The 14,313-nt window shown below is 34.9% G+C and overlaps 1 pseudogene; it reads left to right on the forward strand.

The window, feature by feature from the left end:
* Positions 1–4,018: 4,018 nt before the first annotated feature.
* LOC147567524 (uncharacterized) lies at positions 4,019–7,250 on the forward strand (annotated as a pseudogene).
* Positions 7,251–14,313: the final 7,063 nt, after the last annotated feature.

Genomic DNA, 14,313 nt, shown 5'->3' on the forward strand with positions numbered 1-14,313 from the left:
TATTGGGGAGAAGCACTTCTTGCTGCAACCTATTTAATTAATAGAGTACCATCTAGTACTATTGAGTTTAATACTCATTTTCAAGCTCTACCGGATGTTACAACTTCTTCGACAGTTTCAAATTTACCTCTCCGTGTCTTTGGGTGTGTAACATTTGTTCATCTTCATGAGCACCAACGTACAAAATTAACTCTAAGGAAATTAAGATGTGTATTTGTAGGGTACGGTGCAAATCAGAAAGGGTACAGATGTTATAATCCTCCAACTAAACGAATGTTTGTTACATCGGATGTTATCTTTCATGAAGATTCTAAGTATTTTTCACCTGAGTCTGAACTTCAGGTGGAGAAAACTAAGCAGGAAGTTCTGACTCTTGATTATGAAGAAACAGATAATCATGTTAAAGAGAACAAAATTGGATCTAATATTGAAGTAAATTTGATTCCTGAAGAAATAATTAGAGCTGAAATTGAAATTCTAGAATTACAAACACCTGAATCGGTAATGGAAGAAAGTGTAATGAAATCGTTTAACAAATTGTAGATTCACCTCCAATTGAAGTCGTTGAACCAAGGGTTAGTAATACACCAAACCAATCAGTTGTCGAGGATGTTTCTGAAGCACCTTCTGAACCACCTAGGAAAATATTACCGTCGCGTCAAACCAGAGGTATTTCTAAACCGGCATATGAACCTGAGCCGTCTAGTAGAGTCAAATATCCTATGAGTCAGTATGTGTCAGATCATCGGTTGTCAGAATCAAATACGTCATTTGTAAATCAATTATCTACTATATATATTCCTAACAATGTTCATGAAGCCTTATCTGATTCAAAATGGAAAGCGGCTATGAATGAGGAGATGAAATCCTTACAAAAAAATGACACTTGGGAGCTAGTTCATCGTCTAGAAGATAAAAATCAAGTGGGATGTCGGTGGATTTATTCAGTGAAGTATAAAGAAGATGGTACAATTGAACTTTACAAAGCGAGACTAGTGGCAAAAGGCTACACTCAAACTTATGGAGTCGATTACACAGAGACATTTACGCCAATTCCAAAAATCAACACTGTTCGCGTCTTGTTATCGTTAGCAGCAAATTTAGATTGGCCACTACAACAATTTGATGTAAAGAATGCTTTTTTGCATGGAGAACTATTAGAAGAAGTCTATATGGACCTTCCACCGGGATGCAAGATACCAGAAATACATAACTAGAAGGTATGTAGATTGAAAAGCCATTATATGGATTAAAACAATCACCAAGAGCGTGGTTTGGAAGGTTCACAAAGGCTGTGAAGCAATTCGGTTATCGCCACAGCAATTCTGACCATACCTTATTTATAAAAAGGAAGAAAAGAAAACCCACATCACTTATAGTATATGTTGATGACATGGTGGTTACTGGGGATGATCCTGAAGAATGAAAGGCTTTACAGAATTACTTATCTAAAGAGTTTGAGATGAAAGACCTTGGTCCGTGGAAATACTTTCTTGGAATTGAAGTATCTCGATCTAGTAATGGAATTTTCCTATCCCAAAGAAAGTATACTTTAGATTTGTTACATGAGGTGGGTATGTTAGCGTGTGAGCCGATTGATATACCTGTCGAAGAAGGATTAAAGTTGTCAGTGGAGCCTAATTAGATACCGGTTGATAAAGGAAGATATCAACGACTGGTTGGAAGGTTGATGTACTTGGCGCACACGAGGCCAGATCTTGCATATGCCTTAAGTATTGTTAGTCAATTTATGCACAATCTCTGTGACAAACACATGAATGATGTTTTACGCATTTTGAGATATTTGAAGGCAGCTCCTGGAAAAGGTATTTTGTTTACTAAAAATTTGAGTTGTCGAACTATTGATGTATATACTGATGTAAATTTGGGTCGGGGAAGTAAATGGTAGACGATCAACTGTAGGATATTTTACCTTTGTTGGTGGAAATCTTGTTACCTGGAGAAGTAAAAAAACAAAACGTTGTTGCACGTTCAAGTGCAAAGTCTGAATTTAGAGGAATGGCTGATGGCATATGTGAAGCGTTATGGTTAAGACTCATGTTGGATGATTTAGGATATCCTTCTGAAAGATCAATTCAATTATTTTGTGACGATAAAGCAGCATGTGATATTGCTCACAATCCAGTCCAGCACGACCGCACAAAGCATGTTGAGGTGGATCGATGTTTTATTAATGAAAAGTTGAAAGACAACATTGTAGAGTTACCAAAGATCTGATCTGAAGATCAATTGGCTGATGTTCTTACCAAATCAGTTTCAAGTCGAATATTTTCGAAAATGGTATACAAGTTGGGCATGTGCGATATCTATGCACCAACTTGAGGGGGAGTGTTGAAATATCTTTCTATATGTTAAGATATCCTATATAATAGATATTAGGAAATATAAAATATTAGAAACTAGTAAGAAATTAAGAACTAGTAAATATATTAGTATAAACTATTAAGAAACTAGTAAAATATTAGAAACTAGTAAAATGAGAAACTAGTAGTATTGTAACTTTATAAATAGAGTCTTATATTTCTTTTGTAATCCATAAAGGAATAAAACAATTTCTTTGATCAATTTCAACTCGTCTCCTACCTGGACGGACTCTATTGAACCGGTATCTCCTCGTGTCATATCAGGTCCTTATGCATGACCCTGGATCTACTCATTCGACTCCTTTGCCCTTCTCTTTGTCTTCTCCTGTGCAAGTTGTTGATTCACCATATGGTGAATGGTGACATAGGATCATCTTCACATTTGAGCTCAACTTTTCGCCGGAAGTTGTACCTCGTGGTCTTCATTTGTTGACTGATGTGTACGCCAGAACGGTGTCTGTAGTAGCTCCGGTTCCCTTGAACGATGATTCCTTCTGCCAACATTCTCTTTGATGGTGCCTCCAGACGTTGTAGAACCTGTGGGTCTGTGGGTCTGTGGTGCCTTCAGACACTTCACATTCTCCATTAACTACCCCTGCAAATGCCTCCGATTTTTCAATTGCTTCCCAAGTTCAGTCCCCATTAGGCTCCAACATCTTGCCCACTGTCTCTCCATGCACTCTTGCCCCAGGTAACGACAAGGTTACCAGATTCGTTGGTATACCCTGCGAATCGCGATCTGGATTGCACCATTTAGCAAAATTGTTCTTAAAGAAGAAGCAAAAACATAGTTACATACCTTGATTTGATTACTTGAAGGCTCCTAATACTTTCGAAACATGAAACTCTTAATGAATGGTTCAAGAAAAAGAATACAGAGTAATAGGAAGAAGAAGATAAAGTTCAAGAAGCCAATGAAAGATCTTTTCTTCTTCCTTTTATTACTCTGTTTTAGCTTTTCCATTATCTCTGTAGTCATAGTTTTCTTTAGAGAGAAAGAGAAAAAGAGAAAGAGAGAGAGAGAGTGGTCGGCCAGTTATGGAATAGAAAGGGATGCTTCTTTTTGTACCCAATGTATTTTTAGGGTTTCTAACTATTTTCATATTGATGGATTCTGGCCGTCGGATTAGATTTTAGGGTTTTGGCATCTTTTTATAAGCTACAAGTAAAGGACAACTCATGTCTCGACAACTCACATCTCCAAACAACCATTCTACACAGGGTTTGAACTTTTAAATTAAATAGTTTCCAAAAGACTAAATATTGTTACATTGGGAGTCATAAAATTAGGGAAGTTATAATAGAAAAAAAATTGATTTTCTCTGTAATATTCTTTAAAAAAAATAAAAAATTTAGGGAAGTTAGGATGATTACAAATCATTTGTTTGTTATTAATTAGTAGAGTACTAAAATACTACCATTCTAACTACTTAATTAATTAGAAAAATCTCATTATTACCAATAAAATAAAAATCCTAAATAACAATTTCTAATTGAAAAAAAGACTACTACTAATCAAAGGACTCTTTTGCATGAAATATATTATATATATATATATATATATGGATCACCTCCTACTTAGTTTATAAATTACTCATAACTTTGTGTGGTTTTTTGGAGTGATTTACAAAGATATGGTGTTTGGGAAAAAAAGAACAAGAGATGATCGTGATATTTCTTCATCTCACACAGTAGATGCTGATCAAGAAGGTATTGACATTCAAAATTTGGAAGAGAGTTCTGGTGAAGATGACCTTTCTTCTAATGCTAACAATAATTCATGTGCAAGAACCAACAGTTCAAACAAACCAAGACAAAAAAAAAGATAATTCAAATTCAAAAGAATCAATTGCATGATGAAGTTATTTTCAATGATAATAAATCAACGAATACGGGAGGTGGGTCAAGGAATTGGTCTTGCAAACATTGTAAAGGTAATTTTACAAGTTCATATACTCGTATTTACACTCACTCCTTTGGTCCTCTAGTAGGCAAAAAAGCTGATATCAAACGATGTAATGTTTTAATCATGGGCAATCGATCTTTACCTGATAAAGTGCGTCAAAAATCAATTGAAGCGGGAAAAAAAAAGGAATTTCTTCGTCACTAAAAAGTTCCACTCTTACAAAACGAAACAAATATTTTCAGAACCACTAGAAAGTTCATTCAAAATAATGGATAGAGACGAGGTTGATATGAAAATCATGAAAGAATTGTGTGCAAATGGAATTCCTTTTAATGTTCTTAGAAATCCTCAGTTTCATGAGATGATTATAGTAATAAGTAGAGGATCTAAGGATTACAAGTGAAAAGGCAAGAACTACTTTGTTAGATGAGTGTAAAAGAAACGTTGAAAGGGATATGACGCTTGTCAAGGATACATGGTATTCCCATGGAGTTTCAATTGTTTCAGATGGTTGGACTAATGTTAAACACCAACCATTGATTAACATCACTGCAGTAAATAGCCTACGAGCCATGTTCTCTCAGGAGCCATGTTCTTATATGCTTCAGATTTTGAGGGAACAGAAAAAACTGGTTTAGCGATTTCAGAGTTCTTACCTGAAGCAATTGAAACAGCAGGTTCATCTAACGTATTGCAAGTTGTTACTGATAATGCAGCAAATTGCAAGCTTGCTGGTAAAGAAGTTCAGAAGGTACACAAATATATTTTTTGGTCTCCTTGTGTTGTTCACACTTTAATTCTTATTTTCAAAGATATTGCAAAAGCATTTACATGGTTTATAGATACTTATAGAAGTGGAAAAAAATATTGTGAAATACTTTCTTAACCACACACATGCTTTAGCTTTATTTAGGAATCATTCCAAATTAGAACTTTTTAAAGTGGTAAAGACTAGGTTTGCTTCACATTATATTTTGTTGAAGCGACTTGTTGATTGTAGTGAAGCTCTTGCAACTACTATTGTTGTTAAAACATGGAAAGATATGGTAAAAAGTTGAGATGAACACAATCGGAAAATGGGAGAGTTAGTTACAAATACAATTATTAGTGAAGAATTTTGGGATGATGTGGACTATATAATAATGGTAATAATTATCAGATTCAGGAAATAATTGACTAAAGATTTTAAATGAGATTGGACTTGATTCTTTCCAATATATTGTATATACTATTTCCTACCTTACGTATTTTCTTTCCTCTTTTATGTATAGCTCTATGTCAATTACATATTTATGTAAACTATTAACAATATAAATACACGAAGGAGGTTAATGATTTTTCTCACACAAAACCTATTCGTATTCTTTTATGGTATCCAGAGCCGTTCTCTAACGAGTTCGATTCTTGTTATTTTTTTCCGATTGTCTCCAACCGAGATCATTATTCTATTGTCCGGTTCGTCTTTACCGAGGTCTTCTTCTTTTCTAGAGCTATTTTTTCCCGATTTCATATCGAGGTTAAAATCTTCAAAAGATTTTATTATTAAGTTTGTTTGCTATGGAATCTTCACGCGGTTCTTCTATTTCAAGTGTTATTTTATTTCCCTCGGCACCAACTATGATATCTTATCTGCATTTTAGCTCTATGATCAACTTAAAACTTGATTAAGAAATTTTTTTGCTATGGCGTCCTCAGGTTTTATCTTTATTGGAAAGTCAACATCTGGTTCATCATCTTGATAATACGGTCCCTCCACTGGAACCCACACTTGCTTCCCCTACAGGTTCGTTAACTGGTAATCCTCTATATGAATCTTGGTTAACTACAGATCGCCTTGTTTTTCGATCATCTATAGTTCTCTCTCCAAAGAGGCAATGACTAATATTATAGGTTTAACCCGAGTGGCTAATGTTTGGGCTCACCTCAATCAAACTTATGTTGGTCCATGCATCACTCGCTCTCTTCAGCTCAAGGAACAAATTCAATGTATTAAACGAGGTAATGCATCTATAGCGGATTATGCTCGTAATTACAGGGTTTTATGTGAAACCTTAGCCACCAGTGGTCATCATATTTCTGAAGCTGAGAAAGTATACTGGTTCTTGAAAGGTCTCGACCCGGATTATGAAACTTTAGCCGAATCCTTTCGGGTTGTTCCTCCTATTACCGAAGGTGCTTATGTCTCTACCCACAATTCAGGTCATCCAAAATCTTTAGTCAATTATTTCCTGAATCTGATTATTATTACCATTATTACTATATACTAAGCATTACCAAACTAATATATTTCTTAATCAAGTTTTGTGATGGAGAAGGTAAAAAAATGGGAGAAATTTATGAAAGAATGGACAATATGCTTGGTGAATATTCCATTGCATTGTCTTAGATTTGCACTAACCCCAGAGTATTATGATTCTCTCTATCTTGCTACACCTGCCCCACGTGGTACAACAAGAAAATCTCCAAACCAAGACAAGGAGGTAATGATGGGGGTTTTGGAAGCATTTGATAGAATATAAAAAGATGTTAATGAATCAAAAGAATTGCGGGAGGAATTTGCGAGATTTCACTTAAGAAAAGGTATATATGCCATGATGCCTGCACAAACTGATGCTGTAACAATGAATGCAATTGATTGGTTGTGCACATATGGTTCAGAAACTCCAAAATTGACTGAAGTGGCTAAAAAGGTAAAATTTCATTAGTATTTATTTTTTCTACAATTATTTGCATAGTCTTGAATTTTTTATTTTTATTTTAAGGTATTGGCTCAACCAATTACTAGCTCGTCTGCTGAAAGGAATCGGAGCACATATTCATTCATACATAGTGTGAAGAGAAATAGGTTGAATTCTACGAGAGCTGATAAATTAGTTTACATTCATTCCAATATTCGTCTTCAATCACGTTTCACTAAGGGTTATAAGGAAGTCCCTTATAAAAAGTGGGACATCTCCTGAACACACACATCTAGATGACTCGATTATCACACTAGAGCATATGCGTTGGAGTTCCTTAGAAGATGATCAAATTCATGATGATAATGAAGAAGATAATACACCATCTAACACTTTAAGCACATCAAAGTTTGCAAAAGAAAATAGTTCAAAAGGCAAGGGCAAAGGAAAGATGAATTAGTATTAGTAATTTAGTAATATTTTTTCAGGATTTTGAATTTTAGGTTTTGAATTTTGCAAGTAATTTCTATTTTATGATTTTGTCTTCATGTTTTAAGTACTACTATGATATCAGACTTTTGAATATTTAGTTGTTTCATCCCTTATGAGTTTTGAAATATTTATGTCTATGACTCTATAATTAAATTTGGAATATCTTATTAATGTAACGAACCTAAATTTATATTAAGCGAATTATGTACCGAATTAGCGTACCGAATAGGTATACCCCCAACTTACCGGATACACTCTAATACGCGTACCGCGTACAGAAACGTACCGCGAATCTGGTAACCTTGGGTAACGATTCTTCTCTTATGGCGTTCTCTTGTCATCCCTGTACTTGTTATCCCACACCATCTCATTATGCCAACGTTTTTGGGTTGTCGAGTGAGAGGTTTCATAATGCCCTAATCGTTGTTTAGCAACCCCTTGGTTTTAAAACAACCACGTCTTCTCCTTGGCAATGACCCTAGGAAGAAGAAATTTTGGCATCACGGAAATAGGGCACTCAGACTTTTGTTCCTCGCTCCTCTAGTATGAATGTGGTCGGCTCAAAATGATTATTTCGTACTAAGTTAAAATCTAATGGTTCAATTGATAGATATAAAGCTCGGCTAGTGGCTCAAGGTTTTACTTAGAAACCTGACCTTGATTTCGATGAGACTTTGACTCCGGTTTTCAAGCCTACTACGATTCCTATTATTCTCTCCATGGTTGTTCTCTCCATTGGGCCATTTTTCAACTAGTCACGGATAACGCTCTCTTCATGGTGATTTGAAGGAGGAAATGTTTATGTCTCAACCTATTGGATTTGTTAATGCCTCTCATTGTGACTATGTTTGTCCTCTTAATAAGTCACTCTATGCAGGGTCCTCGTGTATGGTTTGATCTATTTAGCATGTTTCTTGTTCATTTTGGACTTATTACTAATACTTCAGACACATCTCTCTTTATTCTCCCTCCATCTCGAGAAAGAGTATTCTTTTTATTATATATTGACGATATTATTATTACAGGTGAAAACTCTCTGATATTATTTCAAAGCTTGGTCATGAACTAATATGATTAATATGGGTGAACTTCACTATTTTTTGGGACATAAAGAAACTTATTATGGTAAGGTTTGATTTTGACCCAATCTAAGTATGCATCTGACGTTCTCAAGATTCTCAATATGGAGGTTGTGAAGCTTGCTCCCACACCTCTTTTCCCTGGTTTTCACTTGTCTGTTAAAGGTCCTTTCTTTGATGATCCCACTTCGTTTCATAAAATTGTGGGGTCTCTTCAGTAATTGACCTTAACACGTTAGGATTTACCGTATAGTCAACATTGTGTGTCAATTTATGCATGTACCTACAGTTTCTTATTTTTTTGGTCGTTAAGAATATTCTCGATACATCAAAAGTTCTATAGACATGGGTTTGCAACTTTATCAGGATTTCTCCAGTTCTTCTCTTATTGCTTATTCTGATTTTGATTCGTCGGGTTGTCTAGACACCTGTCCCTCTACTACTGGGTTTTCCATCTTCTTAGGCTCCAATTTGATTATTTGGAGTCCTAAGAAGGAACCTACAGTCTCTCGATCAAGCACATAGGCTTGGTATCAGGTCATTGTTACTACAACTGCTGATGTTACTTAGATCTCTTTTATTTTTACAAAATTGGGTATTTCTCTCTCAGCCCGCATGTATTCTCTGTGATAATAAAAGTTCGATTTTGCTTACTACAATCTGATGTTTCATGGTCGCCCAGAGCATATTGGTTTAGATTATCACTTTGTCAGATAAAAGGTTACAACTGGTCATCTCAAGGTTAAGTTTGTATCATCTCGTGATCAGTTGACAAACATTTTGAAAAAGAGCCTTAGAACTGTTCGGTTTTGCAAACTTTGTCCCAAATTGTTCGCAGGAGGGTAAGAAAGGTAATGCCGGTGGCACTCATGAAACTGAATCTCAATCGGCTACCACTAGTCCTAAACCCTAATGGGTGCGTTAGGAAACTTCCTAATGCACCTAAATTTCTTTTAGTACATTTTATTTCCTCTGTATCTTTCTTTTTATGTTTCGTCATTGTTTCTATTGTTTTAGTATTATCTCTTTTAAAAACTTATGATTCTAAATAGAGGGAAGAGGAGTCTTAAAACTCACTCCATTATTTCATATTCAATTAGATTAAAATAAGGAACAAGTAAGAACATATATGATGTATAATCTGATATTTATGCATGAAATAGTGAGGAATCAAGAGAAAAGTTTCACAATTTTACTTTTCAGAAATGAAAATAACCAGAAAATTATTTTCTTAGCTTTCATTGTTCGATTGAAAGAAGGAAGAGAAAAAAAGTTCACGATTGATGAAAGGAGACTTAATTTGTAATCTGATTTTTATTTGACAAAGAAAAATAATAAAGAAAGCAATTTATAAAGTTATCTTTCACAACTGTAGAGAAAATAAATGGATACCTTCACTGTGTTTTGAAAAAATATAAATGTAGATGAAATGACAATCCGTTGAAGAAGAAAGGGAAATAGATGAATTACTTACTATGGAACATGCAATATTATTTTTATTTTTTTTTTTAGTATTGATGTAGACAATTGATGAGATACTCAAAAGAAATCTCAAATATTTAGTTTCTTCTCAGAGCATCTGTAATGCAACACTCAAAGAAACTTTGAGTGCCACATAGGATTTTTACTAATTTTTCTTAAAAACTTTCTCTAATGCAACACTCAATTTACATTTCTAAGATTATGTGGAGGTAGTTAAATAGAGATATCTCAAGAGAACACTCTATTTCCTTTTAAGATATCTCTTTTACATGTTCAACTCATCAATATTTGACTGTGAATCAATAGAATTCAAGACTTATTATATTTCTAAAACAACTAATTATTTTTTTTTACAAAAATAACTATGCAACATAAGTAAATAAAACAAGTTTCAAGTTTTGCATTGGAGACACAAAAGAATTTAAGGATTTCTATTTTCGCCACCTACGAGTGAGAATCTCAATGGAACTTAACACGTAGGATAAATAGAGATTTCTTGAGTTTGGATTGGAGATACTCTTAAGACATCTCCATATTAAATGAGTCACATCATATTAAGGATCAAATTGAGTATTGCATTTGAGTGAATTTTTTGTGAAAACTCAAAAAACCCTAGGTTACTCATTAAGTTTTTCAATTTCGAACTTCAATTAGAAATGTTTTAAAGAAAAAAACATATAAAAATAAAATAAAAAAAATACTATGATATAATTGTATTATTTTAATTCTTAGTTTTTTTCCAAATAAAACTAATTTACTTAGTTTTTGTCTTGGGTCCATGGGTTTGAAGTCCAAAATAAAGTTCAAAAAGGGTTTAAGGTCCAATCTTCTCAGAAAATGGGTTTTTAGTCCTTTTCCGTTTTGAAGAAACATTGTTGATACATAATGTGTTATGTATGACACATATAAAGAAAAATGAAATAAAGTATGAAAAAATGAAATAAAGTATGAAACTTTAACAATAAATAACAGGTAATTTATGAAACAAAACAAGAATCGATAAACAGAAAAACACTGTAACCTTGACATATAAACATACTTTAACTAAGTTGGACTAAATATCCATTATAATTATTATTTTGGCTTAAAATCCTATATTAATATTAGGGTGGACTAAATGTGTGTTTAGGGGTAGATTTTTGGACTAGAAACCCAAAATTTATTTTGTCTTTCAAATTAATGTCTCTTTTTCAGTTGTTAAGACGACCTTGTCTATGTTCTGTTAATATCTTTTTGGAATTTCCAGAAGTACCCTTGTTATTCTTAGATTTTGACACTAAAAATTGAGTTTCAAAGAAATTTTGGGTTTTCTGGATGGGGTGGTTAGTTACCTTGTTTTTCTCCACTCCAGTTTGTGCATTAACTAGTAACTGTTGATGGAAACTCATCCAACTTGAAAATTGAATCAGTTGAAGATAAAAAAATAGTGAAATTGGGCAATTTTTAGTGGGTGGAAGGGGTTTTCCCTTAATGCCTCGACCATAAAATAAATTCCTAATATCTCCAAAGACAATAATCCTCTGATTATTGACTCCTGGGCACCTATCTTTTCAGTTGCTCCAATTACAACTGCTACGACTACAAATATTGATTATAAATCCAGTAAGAACACAAGAAACCCTAATCAGTTTTAACAAGACAAAGGAAAGTTATATCAATCTTTGTAGGTGAATATTCATGAAACATAAAGATTAAGAAGAAAAAAGAAGAAACCCAATAACAAAACCATTAGGGCTATTACACATATTACGAAAATAAAAAATAATTATTTCAGAGAATTAAAGAAAAGAAATTATAGATCACCAAATAACCAGAATAACGAGTACCTGTTTCATTTTGTTGGTGAGGAACGATTGGTCTTGAAGCCATTTCTTCGACTTATTAATTAACATTCAGACTGGAAACACCGCGGGTGGTCGAAACATAATGACGACATAAATACTTGGAAGTCGTCGCTCTCCGACTCCCCTTTCAATGTTTTAATTTTCCACCCCTCTCTCTATCTCTTATCTGCAAATTTTCTTTATAATATAATTTCTCTTTTTCTTTGTAATCTTTTACTTCTTCTCTTTGACGCCTCCTTCTCTCTATAATCTTTTATTTCTTTTCTCCGATGCTACTACTGTATTTCTCTTGGAAAAAGCATGAGTGGAGATTAAAATTTTAGATTTGAAAGTAAAATTCCATTGCATCAGTTGGAGGAAGAGAAAGAGAAAGAAATGATAAGATATAGAGAAAGTTTTAGTGAGGGAAATGAAGGAGTTGAAGGAGATGTCCTTCGACCAAGGTGACAATGCGAACAATTTGTCGGATAGGACAATTGATGTGGAAGATCATCAAGTCCGATTGATTTAGGGATCGTAGAGTTGTAGCTAGAGACCAACTACGATCGTCGAATTACGAAGTAATTCGCGGCTAACTTCGATCGGATCCTACAACGGGTTACACATAAGAGTGACAAATTGATCTAGGATATGACTAGTGGGAGTGAGATATAATCATGGGAGTGTCCCATAAACATATCTCATAGGCCTAAAAAGGAATTAGGCAAAGATAGTACAAAAAGGCCAAAAACAGGGTTTTTGGGCCTAGACCGGTTCGGGTACTTCCAGGACTCGGATTGGGCTGAATTTTGGAGGGTTAGTTTCTGATATAATAAAAATTATATCTGCCAATTTTCGTGGTGTTTGGGCACCTCCTCCTTAGGGAATTGAGAAAATATCAATAGTTGCTATTTTCGACTATTTCCCTAAATCTTATTCTAAAGGGTGTTTTAGGAAACCTAAAAGGAGGTGGATTCTTATTAGGGTTCTATATAAACACTCTTAGGGCAGAGAATAAGGTGTGGAATTTCTCTCTAAGCTTTCTTACTCTACCACATCAAGTAGAGAGGAGAAAGTGAGCTAATTCCCATTAACTATCTATCCAGTCAAGAAGAAAGGAGTTCTTCTTTTCCAACCACCATTGGTGTGCTAGCTATACAACAAGGTGGGAGATCAAATTGTTTGCTCGTGTCCCAAGTAGAGGAGCTACACTTGAAGCTCTTGGTCTTCTCATAAGCAATTGGAAAGGTTCGAGGGAAAACTAGCGAATAAGGTATTTATCTTTCTAGTTTTAATTAATGATTATCATAGGTTTATGCATGTGATCCTGGGAATACTAGTGTAGACATTAGATGTCTTAATTCCGCTATAAACACTAGTAGAAGGGTGTAAAACCCAACAGTGGCGTCAGAGCCTCTTGCAATTAGCCTATCTTATCTAAGTTTTGGACCAATTCCATGCTTTTCTAGATAGATTATTGTGTTTAAAAGTGTTTAAAACACAAAATTTTTGATTAATTTTGAATAAGATTCAAGTATTTGTCAAAAGATTTCAAAATTTGTTCTTGAAAAGAATTTCAAAACCTAAAATTTTGATCCAAATTGGTTTGATTAAAAGAGTTGTTTTAAGTTTTTTTGGAAACTTCTGAAAAACAAAATTTGGAAATTTAGAATAGTTCTAAAAAGAATTTGAAATATTTTAGAAGTGTTTCAAATTTTGGAAAAAGCAATTTAAAATTGCAACACAAAAAAAAAAAAAAAAGGGAAACTATTGAGTTTTTTAGAAACTCAATAGGTCCGGCCAGGAAGCTTCCTGGCCGGACCAGTAGCTTGGAGGACGCGTCTGGTAGACGCGTCCCAGATTACTGTTGGATGCGTCTGAGGACGCGTCCAGCTGCTCCAGGTCGCGTCTTCCAGACGCGACTAGTAGCTTAACCAGGACGCGTCTTCCAGACGCGTCCAATAGCTACTACCAGACGCGTCTTGGAGATGCGTCTGGGGTCCGAGACACCTAGTGCTGGTCCGGTCCAGCACCAGATGCGTCTAGGACGCGTCTGGTGCTTGGACTAGCGTCCTGGCTCCGGCCAGGACGAGATCAGGCCTATTGGCCTCGGCTCGGACATGCCGGCCCTATGGGCCGTGCCATATCCGGACCTTGTCCAAGCCCTTTTGTGGGCTTGGGCCGGGACTTGTCTAGGACTTGTCCCGGGTCTTTTCAAGGCTTTTCGGACCACGAAAAGGGACCACTATTCGAGTGGGAGTTTTATCCAAATTTTCTCCCAAAATTCCAATCCAAATATTTCCGAAATTAACCCGGGCCATTCAAGGCCCAAACGGAATTTCTCTTTAAAATCAAATTTTAAAATCAAACCAAGACACACCATTAGTCTAATCTTTTGATGTAGACTTAAGGTGCGTACATGACATACGGATGTCGACAAAAGTATCTCCCGGATATACATGCATATAT

This window comes from Eschscholzia californica, unplaced genomic scaffold (assembly GCF_041429995.1).
Source record: "Eschscholzia californica isolate CP2 unplaced genomic scaffold, dmEscCali1.0.p SCAF_1, whole genome shotgun sequence".
Classification (NCBI taxonomy): Eukaryota; Viridiplantae; Streptophyta; class Magnoliopsida; order Ranunculales; family Papaveraceae; genus Eschscholzia; species Eschscholzia californica.